This window comes from Coenobita brevimanus, chromosome 15, assembly GCF_032717465.1.
Source record: "Coenobita brevimanus isolate Jiangsu-jjx chromosome 15, ASM3271746v2, whole genome shotgun sequence".
Classification (NCBI taxonomy): Eukaryota; Metazoa; Arthropoda; class Malacostraca; order Decapoda; family Coenobitidae; genus Coenobita; species Coenobita brevimanus.
In genome coordinates, this window is record NC_136968.1 from 18,350,252 (window position 1) to 18,374,871 (window position 24,620).

Genomic DNA, 24,620 nt, shown 5'->3' on the forward strand with positions numbered 1-24,620 from the left:
TTAAAACGTATAGCTACCCTCTCAAACAACTGAAAATACTTTGTTAAATCAGATTCATTAATAGGAGGGACAAGTTTAACATTTTTAGCCACATCAAAATCATCAGAGCTAGATCATCCAGTTCCACCTTGTTTCATGCGATACTCATGGTCTGCCTGAATCCTAGCTAGTTCAATTTGTGCCTGAGCCAGTATCTGTGCCTCCTGAATCCGAGCCTGAGATTCAGCCTCCTTAGCATTTGCTTGAAATTCAGCCTCCTTAACACAAGCCTCCTTAGCCTGAGACTCGGCCTCCTTAGCACGTGTGCTTGAAGTTCAGCTTCCTTCACACGAGCCTCCTGCAGGACTAGCTGTAACTTGGCTATTTCAATCTGCGTTTGCTCATTTGGAGGAGTTACATTAAACAAGCTTTTATTAATCATGCCAACAATTTGATCTTTAGAATGATGAGAGTGAACTGCAATTCCCAATTGTTGAGCAACAAGCTTAAGTTCATTCTTTGTTCTGTTTTCTACATCACACACTGATTGCACATTTGACAAAAAATCTTTGGCTTCATCAAGTGTAGTAATAGTAGACATCATGAATAAGTAACAGTCACAAAATATCGAGCAATATCCTTATGATAATATCCTGAATATCCTGATATGAGGTCGCCAAATTTATGTTACGGAACAGAGAAAGATAATGTACACTTTAAGTGAGAATACTATTAATCGCTACTGTCCCGTAAAGGTCCAGGTTCAAAACAAAAGAGTTAGGTAAAATTACAAGTTAAAGTTTAATGCTCAAACTAACAACAAAACATTCAGGACTCATAAGGATAATATAATGGCAAAAACAGGTTAAATATATGGTTAACTGCAATAAATTTCTATTAACACGAAATTAGCATGAGTAAATTTATCTAAGTCAGCCCTGTTAAAATGAGATATCAGATAATACTCAGTGAATGCCAGATGTATTATTACAGATACAAAATATTATTAATGATGGCTGACAATAAGAACCTTACATAAATTACAAAAACCCTACTATGCCCAAGAATCAACCTTATGCTACACAGTACAAGAAAAAATGCAACAACAGTTATACTCAAATACACACACAGCTGCTAGATGGCTGGAGACTTTCCTGAGCACTCACAATAACAACTGTACAGGGGAGGACAGAGATGTGAGCAAAATGAGGAGTAGCAGATCTGGAAGTGGCAATGATGCAGAGACTGAGCTCATTATATAGGGGCCGGCAGAGCTTGATACAACTTGCAAGAAGGACGCGCAAATGAAGCCATGGGGACAAAGAGTTGACAATCCTGCTCTGAACAACAGAAAGAACGACTTACTCTACTATAACGGTAGAAGGGGGGACTGAGGCAGAACACGCTCGTGATCAAACATGCAGCATACTGTGCGTCAAAATTACACAAAGGATGATGGAATCACAGGCCATGTAACAATATATATATGTATGTATGTATGTATGTATATGCAGTATACATGGAAAGAGAGAGAGAGATCGAGAGACTCTCTGTCTCTGTCTGTCTGTCTGTCTGTCTGTCTGTCTGTGTCTCTCTCTCTCTCTCTCTCTCTCTCTCTCTCTCTCTCTCTCTCTCTCACACACACACACACACACAACACACACACACACACACAAAATTCCGGCCCTTCCTCGCATAATGGGTGACGAGACCTGACACTGACTTCCTTATCATATTGCATCACCACGACGAGATTGCAGCCTTATCAATATCCTTGTGTAAATCTACTGGATGACTTGGGGCAGTTTCTGAACCCAGAGGTATTTTGCCTAAGCGCGGTCGTTAAGAGTACTATCCGGGGTGCTGGGTGCAATTCAATGTTGCTTACGTTTACTTGGACGATCCAGCGGCACTCAACCTTTATCCTACCTCATGTCCAGCTTATCCTTGGCTGTGTTATACTGTATAAGCCTGTATGATGACACGGTGCATAAAACGCTCCATACTTTACATATAAAATTGCATTGAGCCACTGTATTGTTTAATGTTTCTATTGGGTGAAAACAGGGCCTCATACTGACTGATTGGAGGTGAATGCATGTTCAGTGATCAGTCAGTATCGTATAGTCACCAAAACCGCGATTCCGGCTGCTATCTTGGCAGGAGTGTGTGAATAAGTCGGTGAAGCGATTACCAGACCCTGCACAAACACTGAAGTACACACTCTCCCAGAAGCACCACGCCACTGATATATTTTGTTTAGCCTTGGCCACATACCTAAACCTTGTGTCATAATGGCAGACAACCGACAGACATGCATGGTAAAGATAATATTATACCTCTGGATGAACAGTGTGTCAGTGTAGACACACGATTAAATAGTATAATGTGTCTGGAGCTAAAGAGGGCCTGAATGTGCAAAACTTATATAAAAACTAATGTATGAATGGGTCTAAAAGAGAATATAATAGATGATGATCAATGTTTGTGTGACGTTGTGTCACAACTATCCAGACTAATAAAACAGCACCTCGAAGAAAGCGACATCATTTGTGGTGTGATGCCAAGGCAAGTGAGGTGGGAGTCAGGGATGGTGACAGAGTTTGGGTTTACAGTCCTCAGTGGAAGAAGGGACAGTCAGCAAAGCTGCAGAATCCACTCTGGTACGGGCCTTACGCTGTGTAGGATCGTATGACAGACGTACGTACCGGATTCGGGGAGACAGGAAATCTCGCTCAAAGATGGTACATGAGAATTGTCTGTAAATACCAAGGGCCAGGACAGTACAGCTGGGACATCTCCGAGGAATCGTGCTCTCTCGCAACCGAGGATATTGAGGAGGAGCTGAAGTACAAGAGAGGATGGTGACAGATTCCAAAGAGAGGAAGTGAATCACGAAAAGAACCAAGACCTTCCAGGACGAGAGGAATTTGAAGAGGAACAGTGTCGTTGTCGGAAAGGCATAGGAGAAGACCTGATAAGTTGAAGGATTACTTTGTGTACAATTAGATGTTTCATTAGGATTAATTCATAATTAATTATGCATAGTTTCGTCAGGACGACAAAAGGACTGGGGAGAGGATAGTGTTGAGAAGCGGGATTTGCCAGATTGTGCTGGAGAATTCCTGATGATTCTAGTAGTACCGTTACGTGGCAGAGGTGCCAGTTAGCTTGCTGTTTGTGAGCACAGTTATTTTATGCTCTTTTTTCTCTATAATGTTTTATATATGTGATTGTTATATTTTGTACTTTTATCTCAGTTTGTGCGCTAAAGCATTTAGAGTGCTATACAGTGTAAGTAAACTCTGGCATGTTTTGGATGTCGCCGAGTTGGTAACTGTTATAACTGTTGCTTTCTCGAGAATGCACGAGAACTGTGGAGAAGTGTACAACATTCTAGAATATAGGAAGTTTATATAAGAATGGGGAAAAGACTAGAGAAGTTTCAGTCAGTTTTCAGTTCAGTTTGTTTGTAGCTCAGTGTCAGTGAAGTTTGTATAACTTTGGTACGCCAGAAAATACTGAGGTGAAGTTGGAAAGCAGTAGGTGTTATTATTTGGAAAATAAAGACAGTGAACTTAAGAAGCCAGTGTTTATTTTCAATGCCTGTGCTGCTGTGTTGTACACTGAAAGGCTGGCTCTAGGAAGAACAACTCATCGGGCAATGTCCATCCTATACTGATCTACTGTTGTTGGAGCATGGGGCAGTGTGGGACGTGGACAAAAAACATGGATAACTGTGCCGTAAACTTTATATCCAGCATTAGCTAATATTGTAACCTTTTAGTATTACCAGTAAGTTTGTTTTTGACAGGTATGGTTTTTGCTTAATAATGATTAAGATAGATTTCCATATAGCCTGTATAATCAGTACTTAGATTAGGCCTATGCCAGGTTAGAAGTTGTCTCATATTATTATCAAATCCTAATCATCTAAAGAAATTTATTATAAACATTGCTACTTTTTAAATACAGATTTATTTGACAGACTTGGATTTGTTACCCCAAGGCTATTATTACTGTTAATGTGATGTGTACTGTAGATTCACTTATGGAATGGAAGTGATTTTTCACATGTAAGAAGACTGGGGAATGTAAGTATAAAAAAGAAAGTTGCAGCAGCAAACGAGCAGCAACGGAAATGAGACCTCTTCCCTACCACTGTGTAGTGTGCACTGCTCTGTCAACTCATAAGGTTTTAAACTGTAGCAGGCAATGTAGGGGTAACAGACAAACAAGTCAAAACAAGAATATCCCCCTCATTCAACTCATTCTGTAAATTTCTCATTGTATAAAAGTGTAATGTTACGTCCCTGTCCCATTACTGCCACAGACTCCAAAAGGAGTAGTACAGTATGTATAATATCGCTGTCCAGTGAGTTGTTGTTCCTATGGTCAGCATTTCAGTGTACAGCACACAAGATCAGCTCAGGCAATTGTAAAAAAAAAAAAAAAAAAAAAAAAAAACCGGCTTCTTATGTTCGTGGTCTTTTTTCACCAGAGAATTACACTTAATGCTTGCCAACTACACTTCATGGTCTTCAACAAGTGCTGGAGCTATACATCCTTCACTAACTGCACCGACACTGAAATGACACTGAACTATACTCAATCTGAACTGAAACTGACTGAATTTGCTCTAGGCTCTTCTCCATCGTTATATAAGTTTTTCTCCTATATTCTGGAGTGATCTACTACTTCTCCAAAGTTCTTTAGCATTCCAGAGGGAGCAACAGTTACAACAGTTACCAACTCAGAGACATCCAAAATATCTCAGAGTTTTCTTACTCTACTTCTATCTATCTATCTATTGCCAGACGTGCCATAATCCCGTATGGGGTGGCCATTTGACTCTGAGTTATTTGTATGACAGGGAGGGGCACTAACCCTCCACCAACCCACTTGACACGTACGGAGCACGTATGGTTTACATATGGGCACCACCCAGCCTTCGTAAATGGTTTCTTGGGCTTTACAGGACACCATTTGGTTAACATTCTAAATTATTTAGCATACAGACTGAAATAAAATTGCATCAATTTAACAAATAATCACATAAATAAAACATTATAGAGAAAAGGAGCATGAAAAATTAATGTACAACTTACAAGATAACTCTTTTCACAATAGCAGGCTAGCTGGCAACTTTGATGATTAAACTGAAAAAGAGTCTGGAAAAATGGTCGGGAATGCTCCAGCACTGCCTAACTAGAAAATCTCGCTTCACAACACTACTCCCCTCCCCCCAGTCCTTTGTTGTCCCAACAGAACTATACAGTGTATACAAACATAACCTTTAATCCATAGTAAACATTTAATTATACACAAAATAATCCCTGAACTTATCAGGCCTTCTATGCCGCTTCCGACGACATCCCTGCTCCTCCGAACAGTCCACTCCTGCTGGAATGTCTTGGTCCTCTTCTTGATGCCATTCTTCTCTTGGGAAGCGTCACCATCCTCTTGTACTTCAGCTCCTTGGTCCTCCCTTAACATTATCGGTTGCAGGAGAGCATTAATCCTTGGAGACGTCCCAGCTGTACTATGCTGGCCCATGGCACTGACACAGATGATTCACGTGTACCACCTTTGGGCGAGACTTCCTGCCTCCCTAAATTCAATACGATATGTCTGACAGGCGGTCCAACACAGTGTATGGGCCCATCCCACAGGCCCTGCAGCTTCTGTGACTCCCTTCTTCCGCTGAGGATTGTATAACCAAACTTTGCCACCATCCTTAAAGCTCACCTCACTAGCCTTGGCATCATTCTTGCACTCTTACCATCACTTCGCCCGAAAACTTAAGGGACTTCTTGCACTTGATGATGTACCTTAGGCAGCCTTTCCTGAAGGTGCTTCATATCTCTGGAGATGTCTGTACGCAGCTCTTCACCAGGTAGTCTTCCCATTGTGAGCCAAAGCTCAGGCTGGGTACTGTCGCGTTGCAAGCCACAGTTCAGGGGTGCTGGCCGTGCATCACCGCCAACTACTCCACCCCTACCCAAACTTACACATGGTTACGCAAAGCCGGAGAGAAAGAGATTTTTTTCTTTTCACCAAATGATGACCTGGATGTTTATATTAAAGTTTATAATAAAAAAAGAAATCACTATCCCCTTTACGTAAATTTTATGCATATAGCCCTACTCAAATATGGAGAGAGAGATTTTTTTTTTTTTACCAGATGATGCCCTGGATGTTTATCTTCAAGTTTATGATAAACAGAAACTTAAAAAAAAAAAAATCATTTTTTGTGCACATATGCGGGATAAAAAACGGTAATTGCGTAATCCACGGGTTAACAAGTCAACAGGTAAACGTAACTAGAGGCCCAGTTTCAATTTTGCACTGATATAGCCGGTAGATTCATGAGATGCAGAAAGATATGTCATCAGCAATGCAGGTAATTTCTGGTCTCATTCTGTTTGTCCCTCTGTGCAGTACTTGGCCAGTTCTTGTCCAAGGGTCCTGTTGAATTTCTCAACCATCCCATCTAATTGTGACCTTACTGGGGTTGTCCTGGTCTTCTTGATCCACAGTATCTTTCAGCATTCACAGAACGCAACAGACACGAAGTTTTTACCTTGGTCTGAACGTAGTTCTTGTGGTATCCCAATACAACAGAAAAAGTTGTTAACCAACACCTTGAGCAACATTTGTAGCCTCTTCATCGGGGATGGCATAGGCTTCTCGGCCACTTCGTGAAGTAATCCATGGCGACACATATATACCAGCTTCCTCTTTCAGTGAGTGGCAGAGGTCCAGCAATGTCCACAGTGAATCTTTCCGTCAGTGTGCCCACTTCTGATACAGCTGAAGGGGGCGCAACCACGTTTTTTTTTTCTTTTGTCCCTTCTTGGGACAGCATTCATCATAGGGCTCCGACACCATTCTTCAACGTCCTGATGCATTCCAGTCCAGTTGAACTTCTCTTGCAGCTTTCTCGGCTTAGGCTTTTCTTCACTCCCAGGTGCCCACTAATGATGTGATTATCAGACTCATCCGAGATCTAGGGTCTCTGCCTTGTTCTAACCACCAGTTGCCAATACTTGCTGAGGCCATCGGGTGTCTCCAAATGATGATTCAGTAGTCCGTGGTTCAAACGATGAAGGTCCCACTGGACTCCAGTAGCTCTTGGTCGCAGGACTGAACCTGGAAAACTCATCCCAAGATGGTTGCACTCTACCTCTGCTGCAGCCACTCTAGCACTGGTTGTAAATCTGCATCTTTCATCTGCATTCTCTTCAGGTCTTCTGCATCCGACGCTGTCCTTGTCACTACAGTACGGCGGCATTTCTTGCTTCTTAGACTCGCACTCCTACTACACTGCTTGCTCTCTGTTCTTCCATCTTCTCGCACACCATCAATCAAGGTTCTCTTGCACATCCTCAGTGGTAAGGGTTTGGGGAAGAAACTGGGTGGTTGTTGCCTCTTCTCACTAGGACTTTACCACCAACCCTCATCCTTCTCATTTTTTGCAGCCTTCTTTCTTGAAGTCCCTCTGATTTGGATAATCATAGCTGAAATGGCTCACCTCACCATATGTCCAACACCCATTTGCCGCAATCATGGGTTTCCTTGCACTGTTCTGCTCTTGCTCCTTATTCTATTTGTAACAATCCACCTTCTCGTGTCTTGGCTTCTCGTAGAACGAGCAACTCCCTCTGATCTTCTGTTCTTCCTCCACTTGTTGCAGTCCACTTCCCTATGTCCTGGCTTCTCACAATACCAGCAACTTCTTTCAAATTTTTCCGCTTGGTGTACCTGCCCCTTTCTTGCCTTCAATCCTGCACTACGACCTGCCTAAAAGGTATATGTACTAGACCTGACGTAGGACTCAAATTCTAGAGCCTTGGCTAGTGCTTCTTGCATGCTTCTGGGTTGTGCCTGCTTCACTTTCATTTTCAACTCAGCACTATCTAAAGCATCATTGAACTGGTCCCTCAGAAGAATAGCCAACAGGTTAGGCACTTCTCCAGGGTACACCTTGTATGCCATACTCTCCTGGTCACGACCAAGCTGCAGTTGGGATTCACCTCGAGCCGAGCCCATACACAGCTATGGAATCTTGCATGGAAGACCTCAGTCTGGTACATGATCCCGTATCTGCGCTCCAGTACTTCTACTAAGGATTGATAACTGTTCCTCTCCTCTACTGACATCTCATTCAGAAGATCCAATGTGGCACCCTTTATGTTAGTAGCAAGCTGCACTGCCCTCTGCCTGTCATCCCAACTATTCGGATCACGAAGTAGCTCAAACTGTGCACGGTAAGCTTCCCAAGATACTCTACCATCAATTTCCTGAGGTTTCTTATTAACTGGACCCTCATTATATCCATGCACTTCACCGGCTTTGGGCCTAAAAACTGGGGCATCATAATTAAGACCAGGACTTAAAACTTTGATGCATTCTTGATTACACCGTGTGACAAACTTAAACCAGTTTTTTTATTTATGTTGATTTCTACACTATTTCTGATCAGTGTCAATGCGTAGATTCCGATTATGTTATTTGTTTTTGTGTAAATCTAGCGTTACAGGAATTATGCAACAACATATTATATCGTACAAGGTCAGGAACTGGATCTTGTTACCATTTCGAAAATGTTGAGAATGTCAAAGGATTTATATATTTCCGGGTGTATATTAAGAATATAACTAGAAAATAAACAAACAGTAACATCACAAGGAATGCAAAGTGCATAGTGTCTAGCAATGCACTTCTGATCTTAACTGTGATGACAATCGCGCAACAATCCCCAAACGTAATCGCCCATCATTGCCTCGTTCTGCTTGCCCTGATATCTGGTTTCCATTAGCAGAATGTCCTGGTGGAACCATTCGCCATGCTCCTCGCTGACTTAAATGCAAGTTGCTTTCGAAGAAATCGAGGTGGGAATGCAGATAGTGCACCGATTTACATTCTGCATCCAAGCCCATGGAATGCGCCGATCAGGTCATCGACAAGCTGTGTTGCATCTGGTCTCCTCAAGTTGCCAAGAAAACCTTCCACAACTCCTCTGGAAAGTATTCCAAGCGCGCTCTTCATCATCGGTCATTTTACCCCGGAGTTCACGATTTGCAAGCATTCTTCGAACTTGCGGCATGGTGAATATGCCAGCCGTCACCTTTTCCAAGCTCAACATGGGAAAAATTGATCGGATATGCAGAACGCATCACCATCATTGTCGATGGCTTTGACGATTTGCTTCTCCAAAGTTCTCGTGCATTCCCGAGGGAGCACCAGCTACAACAGTTACCATCTCGGAGACATCCAAAATATCCTAGAGATTTCTTACACTACTGAACACTCTAAGTTATTTAGCATACAAACTGAAATAAAATTGCATCAATTAACAAACAGTCAAATAAATAAAATATTATAGAGAAAAAGAGCATGAATTTTAATGTACAACTTACAAAATAACTCCACTCACAATAGCAGGTTAACTGCCAACTCTGACAAGTAATGGAAAAGAATTCGAGAATCGTCAGGAATACCCCAGTACTACCTAACTGGAAAATCTTGCTTTTCAGTAAAACTATAATTGGGCTATCCATAATGAAGTACAAACATTATTATTTGATTTATGGTACATTTTGAAGAAACACCTTTTCCTGTTTTTCGGGATATTTTGTTAAAAAAAGAAAAAAAAGAAAAAAGAAAGAAACTAGGTGGGTTGGGCTTTTTCAAATAAAGTGGGTTTTTCGCCAACCCTGACTCACCTCTACGAAGAATTGGAAACAAGTATTAAATATATTCTACAGATGTGCAAACTATATCAACAAACGACATATTACTTTCTTCCAATCGGATTCAAAGCCAAACACCATTGAAATGAGGGTCAGGTGCCTAGTTTCTGGAGCAAACCATTCACTGCTATCAACCTCTAGAAATCTTAACAGAAAAATATCTTTATCATATTCTGGCCTCACATGGCGACAGGTTGAGCATTATTATCTCCCTAGACAGATCGACAGACAGAAAGGTAGATACATAATGTATGTGTGTGTGTGTGTGTGTGTGTGTGTGTGTGCGTATGTGTCTGTGTCTGTGCATGTATGGGTTTGCTTGTGTGTGTGTGTGTGTGTGTGTGTGTGTGTGTGTGTGTGTGTGTGTGTGTGTGTGTTCTTACCTAATTGTACCTTTATAGGAATGAGTCAAGCTCGTACTGTTCCGTGTATTAAACCATTTTCATCATAGAGTATACACACACACACACACACACACACACACACACACACACACAGGAAAAATTTGGGTAAATCATCTGGAGAAACACAATATGTTAGCAGAAAGAAAGTTGGATTTTATAAAAAGAAAATCATGTTTTGCTAATCTATTAAGCTACTATGATAGTCTTGCAGAAACACTAAAGAGAAGAGTAGGATGAGTAGACAAAATCTATTTGCTTTTCCAGAAGGCATTTGGCAGAGCACCAAATCAAAGACTTTTATGGAAACTGTACCATCAAGGAGGAATCCAAGGTAATCTGTACTATTGGATGCAAGATTTTCTCAGAAAAAAAAAAAAGGAAATGTGAACAGTACTAAGGGGAAATTACCCATCGTGGATAAAAGTAACTAGTGGAGTACCACAGGGCTCAGTGCTGGGATCAGTTACATTTTTAATATATATATAAATGACATAGACGGCAACATAGGAAATGGAAGCTACCTAAATATGTTTATTAATGGTGCAACAATACAAATGAAAAATTAAAAATTAAAAACATAGACCCTTGCAGAGAGCTGCAAGAAGAATTTAATAAGCTTCATGAATGAAGCAGTGGATAGAAAACGGAATTCAGCGTAGACAAATGCCATGTCAGTAAGTTTGGTAAAAGTGAAAAAGCCTCAGACTAAGATTATACGCAAGGAAGTTCAACCCCACACACAGAATCAGAAAAGGAGAAGGACTTAGGGGTGATTATTACACAACAGACTATCACCGGCTATACGCAGTGCTTGCTGATATGAGAGTAGCATTCACATATATATAAATGAAGACATGCTGAGAAAGAAAATCACACCATTCATTACAAACAACTCTGGAGTATGCATCTGTAGTATGGAATCCACATCTCAAAAACACACAGATAAGATTGAAAAGGTACATAGGGTACAAGATGGGCACCAAGTTTAAGGGATCTAAGCTATGAAGAAAGACCAAAAAAATAAACCCACTTAATATTACAATAAAGCGAAGGAAAAGAGGAGACATGATTATGCTATATAAAAGCATCACATGAAAAAATAAAAAAATGGACATAAATGTGTACATAACCAATTGGGATGCAACATCAAGAAGATAATACAAAAACAATGTACAAAAAGAGAGAGGTGATAAAGACATAAGGAAATCAAGTTCCCTCAAATTGGGAAATTGATCGGTGGAATACACTACCGAATAAAATAGTGTGCCAAAAGTATTTATAAATTCAAAGATATGTAAGATAAAAATGTTTCAAAACATGGGACAGTACAAGCTTAGCTCTATTCCTGTAAAGGTACACTTAGGTAAGAACACAGTAACACACACACACACACACACACACACACATACACACACACACACACACACACACACGCACACACACACACACACACACACACGGGCACATACACATACGCACACTCAGATCTATCCACCTTTATCTTTATCTGTCAATCTAGCAGTCTGTTTTTCTGAGCGAGATAATAATGCTCAACCATTCGTCGTGCAAGGCAAAGGTATGATTAATATTTTTTCTGTTAACATATATACAGGCTGATACCACTGAGGGGTTTGTTCCAGAAACTAGCCACCTGACCCACGTTTCAATGGTGTTTGGCTTTGAATTAAAATGGAACAAAGTAATATTGCCTTTGTTGATATGGTTGTAGCACATCCGTACAACGTAATCAATGGTCAATATTTCCTTCCAAATCGTCTCAGTTAGTGTAGGGTCGCTGTGTGTGTGTGTGTGTGTGTGTGTGTGTGTGTGTGTGTGTGTGTGTGTGTGTGTGTGTGTGTGTGTATTTACCTATTTGTATTTACCTATTTGTAGTATACAGGAATTGAGCAATGCTCGTGTTGTCCTGTCTCCATATCCACATTTATCAAGTGTGTGTGTGTGTGTGTGTGTGTGTGTGTGTGTAAGGGAGTAAGAGGCACAGATCCGTCCTGACTGCTATAAGTACTTGCCCTTTTATATTGCATATTAATGCGAGTTTGTCTTATGGTGAATCTGTTTTGAGGAGGAATTTCTGCTGATAAACTATTGAAGTAAGTAAGATATAAATATTAGGAAAAATATGACTCATAGAATTTCTACACCAAATAAAGAGAGGTTTTGATTCCAACCACAAAAAATAATGTAAGCAGTAAACCATTGATTGTGTGCAATTCCCTTTTTGTCTTCCTCTTACCAGAATGCATTAAACGCTGAGGAAGTAAGCGTTTTCAGTGATTTACTTTGATACAGTTTTGAACTGTACGATAGCGGGTAAGAAAGCAGGAAATTACCTGATTCTTGGCATTCATCACCCATACACCCCCACCGTTTCTGCATCACAATGGCAGAATGTTGGAATCCAGTGACTCTTCCAGCTGGATGGCTTCATCATAAACGAGCGCACACACACACACACACACACACACACACACACACACACACAATACAAATGTGGAAACAAAAAGGAGCTAGTACAGTGAGCCAAGCCTCTGCTGCCCCTTAAACTGGTTATTATCGCCCTCATTTACCAAGGCGGAGCGATAATGTTTTTGCCTGCCTCCTGTGTGTGTGTGTGTGTGTGTGTGTGTGTGTGTGTTCCCATTATATCTCATGAATGACTTGAGCTATCAACATGAAACAGTCGGAACATCAAGATATGGCCAAAATCTTGGTCGAGCTCTGAAGATGGGCAGCTGAGGTCAAAGGTCAAGGTCACCTAAAATGGTTGCTGCCAAAGGTCAAATAAGTTTTTATCGCCTGCCTTTAGCAACATTTTATATTTCATGAAGGACTTGAGTTATCAACATGAAACCTTCAGAATATCAAGGTATGGCCACAAATCTTGAACGAGATCGAAACTATGTGTAGGTCGGGGTCAAGGTCAAGGTCACCAAAATTGCTGCCAAAGGCCAAGTAGATTTTATCGCCCGCCTGAAGCACTATTATCTTTTATGAACGGCTTGAGCTATCAGCATGAAACAGTCAGGAGCATAATGATATGGCCCTTGGACGAGTTCATAAATGGGGCAGTCGGGGTCAAGGCCAAGTTCATCAAAATTGCAGCCAAAGGTCAATTAGATGTTATCGCCCGCCATTAGCACTATTATATCTCATCAACGGCTTCAAGCTGTCAGCATGAAACCTTTAGGGTATCAAGCTTATGGCCAAAACCTTCAGTCCCCTTCCCTCGTAGGGGCCTCCACTCTCCCGGTCCTCCCGGGTGGCGTCGCCCCCGTGACCCCCTAGGAGGGGCTCCACCCTGCACCCCAGGAGGGGCGCCGCCATGCGCAACACCCCTGGGGAGGGCCCCGCCTCTGGGCTCCCCTGCCCCCACGGGGACCGCTCTTGTAACTTAACCAACAGCACATTCTGGCGGACTATAAGCATTTGGCTTGCGAATACTTTTCTTTCTTCATTATTATTATTATTCGTGGCGGGGTTGCCGGTTGTATCCGGCTGTGGAATTCTGATGACAGAGTTAAAGGTGGGAAGAGGAGGCAGACTGGCATGAAATAACTTTGTTTCATTACTGCTGGTAAGGCTGCTTGGAATGTATTATACTTTATTTTAACTACTTATTTCCAGTAACTTATTTCTACAAACCATCAACGGTGTTTTACAGTATATGCTACATTTCACATGAGGATGTACAAAATAATCTCGCTGTTATTGTCATGCATACCAGTAGCTGTTAATTGGACTTGCCCATATACCATTGACACATGCTGCATAGGCAACTTTACATTAACATTTGGAGATATTCAGAATATGATAAATATTTACAATACATTATGCTTAGCTTTACCAACGAAAGGAATTCATGGTGGACAGCAGTGCCTGCTTTACCGAATATAACACCCATGGTTTAAAAACTGATTAACACAGTTAGTCCAAGGATGGTTTCCTTCTGTCCAAGCTGTCTCATGATCTCCCTGTTCACCACTGGGACTGGCTTTCATAATTGGATGATATATTCAGTCTTAAAATCACTTTCTGTACGACAAAGCTTTCGTAATTTGAATAAAAATGGCCAGTCAGGAGCAAGACTAAACACAAAGAGCGTTTCCCAGATTCAATACACAAATCTGAACTATGAACTGCAAAAGTGACTTCTTCCATCCAGAACAAAAACCGTTCATTGCAATGAACTTGTTACGTCGCTCAGCATTAAAAAGGTGTTTTTGCAAAATGAAATTAATCACATCGTTTCATAGATTCCTAGAATAATTTATTTCTTGTCTTCTTTTCATTATTTTAATACTGGTTACCATAGACACGCAGTTTTTAAAATAAAGTACTTGACTTACCACAGATAATTAATTACCTCTGATTTGAGAATACATACAGAGGGCTAAACATTTCCTGATCCAGCCACCAGAGAATGTCAAAGTCCGCAGGCAGAGGTGTATCCCCTTTTGTTGACGTGCGTGTTCATATTGCTGGATGATATAATTGTGGTAGTTAACATTTTTTTAACCTGTAGGACTCTTCTAGCTAAAGAAGAAAGATTACAGTCTTTCCACAATGCTAGGTACTCATATCTGGTAAAAAAAAAAAAAAAAAACGCACACCTGGGGATCCAAAAATAATGTAGGAAGATTAAAAACCCTCAACTCTCTCCAGTTAGGTTTGGTGACATTACTGATGGTTTAATGGAGATGAGAACAATACAGTGGTGAGAGAGAATTAAGCGTTACAGAAGAGCTTGAGCTTGTGAGAGAGGAATGCGAGGAATTCTGCTGCAGGAGGTGGTTCTCTGATGGCCATCCCCCGTCGCAGAGCATGCCAGAAGGGGATGAAGACATCGGAGATGAAGATTATAGTGCTGAGTGTAGCAAATTACCACGTTTGAAGGTGAATATTAATGAAAGAAAGATTACAGGTCTTCCAGTACGCCATTAGGAAACTGTATTAACGGATTGAGCACCAAATTCGTATTAACTTTGTATATATATAGCGTGGAGCCATAAATTGTACTTCATCACCACACCTGGTGGTACCTCGTGTCATACGGGGATGATTCAGTTTGATGGTCTGGGCGTGGATGTGGCACTTGAGAGTAGGAAATTATTAAACTAATGCAGGATAATCGTTGATAATGCCAGGCCGACCTCACTCCATTTGAGAAATAGCGCTTTCCCTGCACAAAATTCAGCTTTGTAGCCAGCTCGGTCTCTTGTCAGTCTTTTTGCCTTACCAACTTCCATACCTCTCCCTCCTCCTCACACACTTCAAATCCACCATTACATCCCTCCACTTTCCTGGCTTTGCCTAGCTTCCTTCTTTCTTCTTTCAGATTCGCTTCCTAGATATACATTTTTTCCCACTCTATAGGCATCCAGTCCCTCCATAATGAACACATACCATCTCAGTACACCTCTCTTTGATTCTGGTATCCACAGACTTCCTTAACCCGCATTTTTCACTCATCACATTGATTCTGTATCCTATCCACTCTCTGTACTCCACATACATATCCTCAGTAGTCCCATCTCCCTGCTTTCGCCTCTTGACTTTGGGCTCACCAACTTCCATACCTCTCTTCTGTCAGCACACTCACCCACCATATCCCTCCACCTTTCTTGGTTTGCCTTAGTCTCCTTCCTCCTTCAAATTCGCTGTGCATATATGACATATTTCACCATTCTACATGTCATCCATTCTCTCTCCACATGTCCATACCATCTCAGTAAACTCTCTTTGATTCTGGTATCCACAGACTTCCTTACCCTTCATCTATCACTCATCACATTATTCCTTATCCTATCTCTGGCTTCTCTGTGGTACTCCACATACAATTTCCTCAGCAATCCCATCTCCACTGCTCTCACTCTTGACTTCCATTTTTCATGCCACACTGCATAGTCTCACCTTCCTCCATGTTAAAGTTAAGGCATAACACTCCATAAATCCCAGAGCAGCTGCAGCACTCAAGCCTCAGTGCTTCCTATCAAGGCCATCATTGCACCAGCTACTTTCCTTCCTTGTGTCACTCTACTTTCCAGTTCTTCTGCACATTTTTCCTTTTCTTTGTCACCTGTACCCAGGTATCTAAACTCTCTAACCAATTCCAATCTCACTCCATTCTCTGTGTAACATCAAACTGGAGTCACCTCTCTCAGTAACCAGATCACTTTACTCTCTTTTCTAAATTTTACACTCAAGGCACGACGCTCACAGACATCTACAAAGCTCTGCAGCAGCAGCTACCAAGTTCTTGTCCGGTATTTACAAGTAGCACTGTACATCATCAGCATTCAATAAATTTGAGACTCCCTTCCTTCCATCACCATTCATTACCAACGCCATCCCTCTCTCCATTACTCGTTTTTTTACTTCCCTCACTCACCCCATCCATGCAGATATATATATATATGATATATATGACACACATATACACATATATGACACACATACATGTGCACACACACACACAACACACATGATATATATATATATACAAGCTTATATATATATATATATATATATATAACAACTCATGGGGACGCCCAAAATGATTGTGTAACCAATCACTTAGATGCCCATTTACTCTGTTACACATGCCTCAGTTACTATCATGAAAAACTCCTTAGACGGCACCTAGCAGCTGTACCATCACTGACACCATACCTGCGCAAAACTTTCCACAATTCTTCTCGTCTACTTTGTCGTATGCTTTTTTCTCGATCCATAAATGCCATATAACACCTTACAGTCCTTCATCATACGCCTTCTTCCAAATTATCTGTCTTACTGTAAATATTTGATCCACACATCCTCTGCCACTCCCAAAGCTGTACCCTGTTCGTCAATCATGCTAGGATTATTGATCTCCCTCTTACTTACTGTGTAACAATTCTTCCATATACTTCCTTCCTTACCATACTCAATGGACTTTATGCCACGATAATTCCTGCACTCACTTCTTGGCGTTATACCTTTATTTTTTGCATACAGGGGTACAATCACTGCCTTTTCCCACTCTACTGGCTCAGTTTCACTCATCCATGCCTTCTTAAATATCTTCCAAACAGGTACTTCATCCCGCTTCCTCCAGCTTACACTTAATCCATTCTCGTGCATACACTTCATCATCAATCCCAGCTGCTTTCCCATTTTTCAACAGCTTTTTCATAGCGTTCTTTACCTCTGCCATGCGAGAGTCAATAAGTTTCCCGGGCACTGCAATTCCTTTTCTGTACACCCCCAAAACCAAACATGTTAAGAGTCGCTTTGCTGGTCTCCATTCCCATTCATCAGGCTTTCAAAATATCTCTTTCCATCTGGTCGTACTTCATCTCCCTGTGTTAGATAATCTACCACTTACATCCAAGTCACACTTTCACATATTTCTTTCATCGTCAGTTCTACATTTCCGTACCCCTTTCCAGCAATATCTTCATATTTTCAAAATAATTTGCATTCCACATTATTCTTCCTCATATCATAATTTACCTCCTTGTTTTTTTCCCCAGCTCCATTAGTCTCTCTTCATGTGCTTCTTGGATTCCATATATTCATTTCTTATTTCAACTGAACCCCTTGTCCTGTATCCATAATCTAGCCACTTTTTCCTCTTTTCGTTTACTGCTTTCTTAACCTCTTTCATCCCACCATTTGTGCCGCATCACCTTTCTTCTTTGTTGTTACTCTTGCCACACCACACATCGCTTTAGCATAGCTAATCTAAGCAATCCCTATACACATTCCACAAGCTGTTTTACCCAGATCCATTTCATTCCAATCTCACTGGATTCTAACTCCTCCCCTACTGTGGCCCTGTATTCATCTGCCATTTCTTTTTATACATTTCAGCTTCTCGACTTTCAGTCTCTCTTCCTTGACAGCTAATCTCTCTTCTTGGTCTACACCTCACTCCTCTCAACATGATCTTGCATACCACAGTCATAAACATGATCTGACAAATTTCCACAGCTTCCTCTCTCTGCCCTCTTATTCTGCAACACTACGCAGCAGCGATTTCTCTCCATAGCACGTAGATCAGTCAGGCTCCTTTCAACTTGATCTCCATTCCCTCTGTATCACGTATATTAATGTGCATCTTTGTGTTTAAAATAAGAATTACAAATGCACAACCTGCCTCCTTTCCTGACACATGTCCTTCAGTCGCTTCCCATTATCATTCTCTCCCTTGGTACTCCATTATTTCCTCATTATATCATTCACAGGACTCAGCGCCTCATCTCTTCCACTCATTATCGTCCATCACAATCGCTTTATAACTCCTGGTCATTTCTGCTACTACTTCATCCAGCTAATCCCAAAACCGGGCTCTATCTCTGTCTCATTTTCTGTCCTCACCACGGTGCATACGCTGCAATCATTGCCACTTTTCACCTTCTCAAACTTGAACTTGACATACATACATCTCGAGCTGGACACGTTGTGTAATCTCTCGTTGCCCACTCTGCCACACTTCATTCATCAACAAAGCAACTCCTTCCTTGCGTCTTCTACGCCCATCCATGCAAAGCGGTCATACACACTTTACACCCTCGCACTCCTCCACTTCACATCCTTTCATCTTAGTTTAACACAATGCCATCAAGGCACATATCTTGCACTCTTGAACGCCAGACACTACTTCCACCCTCTTACTCTCCCTCAATCACACCTCCTGACATTCTACATGGCTACACATGCGAATCTGCCCATTTGGAAAGGGCCCTGGGCAGGAATTTGGCCCTCCAAGGCCTCTCCAAAATGTTTACCATAATTTAGGCCTAGTGATTTTAGATAGAGGTATCCGGTGGACACTTAACCCTGCCAGAAACTCCGGTTATATGGTTACCACCCAGTGTAGTAAATGGTTTCTTGGGTACAGGAAACAATATGGCTTGTCACCCAGTGCAGAGACCATAAGGCAACACTTACATTGAATGAGTGGATGATGGGCACCCCACCTACCACTACTGCTTTTCTTAATGCAGGTGATATGAATACGGCATTATATCAGTTAAGAAAAAACACTGCCATCTACTTAATGAATAAATATTAAAACTGTCCATGGTGGCAGCCCCTAGACTAACAATGGGATTAAGGCGGGATGGATTGCCTGACAGCAATATGGCACCACTTCCGGTTTGTTTACTTGAAACTGTATGAAAATTGAAATGACTTCGGCAGCATAGATTTCCAAACCAACACCTTCGAGAAGTGAGAGCGACTTTTGGACAGCATCTTATGAAACTGTTTGAAACTGTATGATTTGGAGTGGAAATGTATGACCACGAGGTGACAGTGCAAGAAACGCTGCACACACACACACACACACACACACACACACACACACACACACACACACACACACACACACACACACACACACACGCTCATGCAGCAGTGGCAACGTCTGCCAACTGGTGGATGGGAGTTCGCGCCTCGGCTCAGGTTGTTAGCTACCGATGAAGGTGGTTATTGTCCTCTGGAGCAAGGGGACGTGTGTGCGTGTGTGAAGGTCACAGTTCTGAAGTCTTGATCTGGACTCAGAGAGCTCTCAGAAGTTCCCCTTCCGGGAGGGTAAAAGGACAATCACTGACCATCGAGTGATCCTGACCACCCAGAATTACACACACACACACACACACACACACACACACACTGAGCGGTGGCCCAGTCCCGGTAGAGACGTGGCCTGCAGTCCTACCGGACCCAGGTGGTTCAAATCCCCGCTGAGGCAGGGGAACAGTTTAAGGATTTGAATTTCATGAAATCAGACTCTTACTGATCTACCGGAAGTCCCGCCAACATGTAAAAATACTGTGCCCACTAATACCAATACACCATGTCCTGTATGAGACAGCCCTAGCATGTATTCAGGTATGGACAGTGGGTGTTAGCGCCGAAGTGGTGACATGTGGAGGTGTTTGGAATGTAGAAGGACTACTGGGCCTAGAGAACGAGCTGTGAAGCCTATGCCCAGAGTCGGACACTTTATATATATATATATATATATATATATATATATATATACATATATATATATATATATATATATATATATATATATATATATATATATATATATATATATATATGTGTGTGTATGTGTGTGTGTGTGTATGTGTGTGTATATGTATTCATTTATTTATTTCCTGTATTTATGCAAGGAGTTATGAGCCATCATCCCGAAGCCCGCAAGATTGTTCCTTCGAACAAAAAATAAATTAACATACAGCCAAATTCAAGCTCTGTTCTATTTTGGAGATGCCTGGACACATTGCATTTCAAAAAATAGAGATCATAGGCAGCTGGAAATACAGACAGGGGAAGACAGTTCCTGAGTTGGTCTGTGGCATAAATGAACAAGGACTGGGATTGGCAGGTAGCACTCATGCATTAGAGAGTTGGAACAGAATGCAGTGGATGAGATGATTCTCCTCCTTGATTGGTGCCATACGTCCCCTCCGTGGATTAGTGGAGTAGAATGTGAGGAGATTGTTCAGAAGGGCAAATGACTATTGCATTAGCTTGATAGGAAATAGGTAATGAAACAACAGTGAAGCGAAGAGACAGAGGTTGAATGGAGTCCATTAACAGAAAGAGTGTTAATGAGATGAAACACCTCTGACTCCACCTTGTTGAGAAGAACTGTATGTGGATAGCCTTCCCATACAAAAGAGTTGTGCCCAACACATGGGTAAATAAAGCGTGTGTGAAACGTCCAGCAAAAAAGCAGGGGTAATGAAGGAATGAAGTCGGCTTCTAGCCTCACCAAACGTCTTCTGAAGCAGAATTTTCACTGAGAGGTAATATGATCTCTCCAAGATATATTCCTTTTGTAAAATGAAACCCCAAGTATGTTCAGTGATGATGTGGGGTTGAGTTGGATTGTTTTAAAAATCAGAGTATACTGTTGTGGAAGATTTTTACTGGTCAGAAGATGTATGGACTGAGTTTTTGTTGCACTAAAACAAGAAAATTACTTTTACCCCAATCAAAGATGTGATTGCTCAAGTCAGACATTAGGTGTGCCATAGTTTTGCTCCCCTTGTTTCCTGAAACAGGTGCTGAAATAGAAGTGAATGGAAAGGGGTGAAGAGGTGGAGTCAGAGACGTTTGAGAGGACAGGGTTAAATGTACAGCTTAAGTCATTGATGAGTAGAAGGAAGAGGAATTAAGCTGATAGGACAGAGCCCTGATAAACATCCACTATTGGTAGCACTACAGAGCAGAACGGCGGCCGTCTACAACAGCAGGTATAAAACGACGAGAAAGAAGTAAGAGATGAAAGCAAAGATTGAAATTGATAAAACTTTAAGAAGGCAGTTTGAATTATAAAGCATTTATGCAAGACTCGATGAAGAAAGCCTATGAGTTGTCAAGTCCAACGACAGAGCTTTTTGACAAAGTCCCGAAAAGAGGATAACAAATTCAGGAGTCTGATATCAAAGTGAAAAGTTCATAAGTGGAGCGTGTCCCTTTTGGTGGATGTCATACACTATGGCGATCTGGAATGAAGGTTGTGACAGGAAATGTGCTTTTTTTTTTTTTTTTTTTTTTTTTGCACAGCCTAAATTAAAGAAAAAATAAACTTTAGAATTGTAGGATATTGAAAGCAATTGGGCGATAGTTAGAGAAGGTTGCAAATGGTCACCCCTATTTGGATCAGGCTGAACTGAAAGCAAGCTTCCTGCTAGTTGGAGAGGTACAAGTCGACAGACAAATATAAAAAAAATTACCTAGATACAGGGTGTGAGCACAGAAGCACAGTTTTTGTGGCCAATGTAGTAGGGACCGCGTCAGGCCCATATAGCTTGTTAGTACTGAAGCCATTAATGGCAGGAAATATATCAACTGAAGAAATTTGAAGTCAGTCATGAGGAAGTCAATGGAGAGGAGGGATGCAGACACAGCACCGGAATCGTCTAAAGTGGAATTGGAAGTGAAAGTATGTGCAAAGAGTTTTGCTTTTTCAGTAAAAGAAACAGCTACACAGCCATCATTGTAGAACAGAGGAGTGGAAAGACTAAGTAAAAAGCTGTCAGAATGGTTTATGGCATGGTCCCAGGAGTGGGAAGTCTCACTGTATGTGAAAAAAAAAAAAAAAGCCTTTCCCCAGAGCTGCAGTTGCTACAAAAGTGAAACTATTGGTTGGATCATACTTCTGTGAACATTATCTTTCGGACTTTGAGTGTCACAAGGACCTCTGCACCTGTCGCATAAATACAATTCAAGTGAATTATAAAATGTAATGGGGTCAAAATATTTCCGACACTGGGAATAGACAGTAGCCCGTTCGTTGAGATCCGCAGAAGGTTGAACTAACCACTGGACCTTCACATGTCACCACTTAGACGCTAACATCCACTGCTCAATATGAATACATGCAAGAGCTGTCTCATTTCAGAACTGGTTTACTGGTGTTTGAAGGGGTGCTTTTTACATGTCGGTGGGGCTTCAGGTAGATCAGTTATGTCTGCATTTAACGAAATTCAGATCCTTAAACTGTTCCATGATTTAGCTGGGTATCGTTCCTGCGTCCATTAGGACAAGACACAACTTCTTACGGAAATAAGAAGTCTTGACATAGACAGATATCTGGGTAGCTATATACTCTTCATTTTACGATTCTTTTCCATAATGATGTGTTTGATTTTTCACACCTTTAACAATTTCAGTTAGATGTCGTCCTTTATATATAAATCTTGCTACCTACAGATGCTGTTATTTTGATTTGAAAAGGACTGCAATACGGAAATTCGATAAAGTCATCATAAGGAAAACTAAAAACATGTTACATTAGTGAAGGGTTCAAATTCATATGGGAAACGTGTCTTAAATCCCTTCAGTAGCATGACATCTGTTAAATTATTCTTGCAAAGGCTGCGCGCTATTTATTCAGAGAATGGGAAACGTGTCGGACTTGGGTGGTCTATTTAAAAATAATTAAATCGTTCACGACAAGGGAACGCTCTTAAGTTTTTAAAAAACATCAGGTTGTTGCAAGAGCACATATACTCGTAAAAGGCGTCAATGTATTTAACGGGACGGTTTGTACAGTTGCTGCAACTGTTCTTTTACACTAGAAACTGTGTCAGAGGCACGTGAGATCATGCTAAGCTGTCCAATAATACAGTAATTTCGCTTCATTATTACGGAGTCCCACAAGTGCAAATGGATTAATCACCACAGATGTGCACAGTTTATTGTAATAACATGCAAATGGACATCAGCCACTTAAATACAGTGGGGACAATATAGCTTATTGTTTGTTACCTATCGACGGGTAGGTAATGAAGGGATTAATGAATGATATATCTAAATTCTCTAGCTTAGAAAATATGAACTAAACCGAATATAATCATCTAGGGATAACGTAGAATAAACAAAATGGACATCATGGCAAACACATATGCACAACGAAGACGCCAAAGTGCTATGTACTTGTACAGAAATAAGTGAGTTAGGGAGAGATACAGCGGAATCTCGCTGGAAAAATGTTCTTTGTCTTAGGATACTGCAGAACACCTATTTCTCGACAACAAAATTACCGGTTATCATGAAGTTTTACATTATTTCACACACACACACACACACACACACACACACACACACACACACACACTCACTTACATACGTACATATACACACACACACATACACACACTCACTTACATACGTACATACACACACACACACACACACACACATATATATATATATATATATATATATATATATATATATATATATATATATATATATATATATATATATACACACACACACACACACACACACACACACACACACACATATATATATATATATATATATATATATATATATATACCCTGAAAGTAATACAAACTTCTCAAAGCTCAGATGAAGAAATCAAACCATTCTATGACGACATCTCCCAGATTAGAGAAGAAGAAAAGACCACATAATACGTTACTATACTCATGGGAGACATCAATGCAAAAGTTGGGTATGGGAAAATTTGGAGTGGAAGAAAGGAATGAAAGAGGAGAAATGCTGGTAAATTTTGCTGAAATATATAACATGAGAATAATGAACACATTCTTTCACAAAACAACAGGGAGAAAGTGGATCTGGAGAAGCCCAAATGGAGAAACAAAATGAAATCGACTTCATTATAGCAGATACGAATAACACGATCACAAATGTCACAGTTATCAACAACGTATGTATAGGAAGTGACGATGGAATGGTGAGTTGCACGACCGGATTCAACTTCAGAAGTGAAAGAAAGATGATTATTAAAGTTAAAAGGATATGCCCAATAAAAGTAAACGAAAACAAAGCAGCCTTTCATATGTAAGGAACAGATTTCAGACTCTAAGTCAGGGGTGGGGAACGTCCGGTCTCCGGACCGTATAAGGCCCGCAAGACCATTTGATCAGACCCGCGAGGCAATTCATAATGTAATTTCATA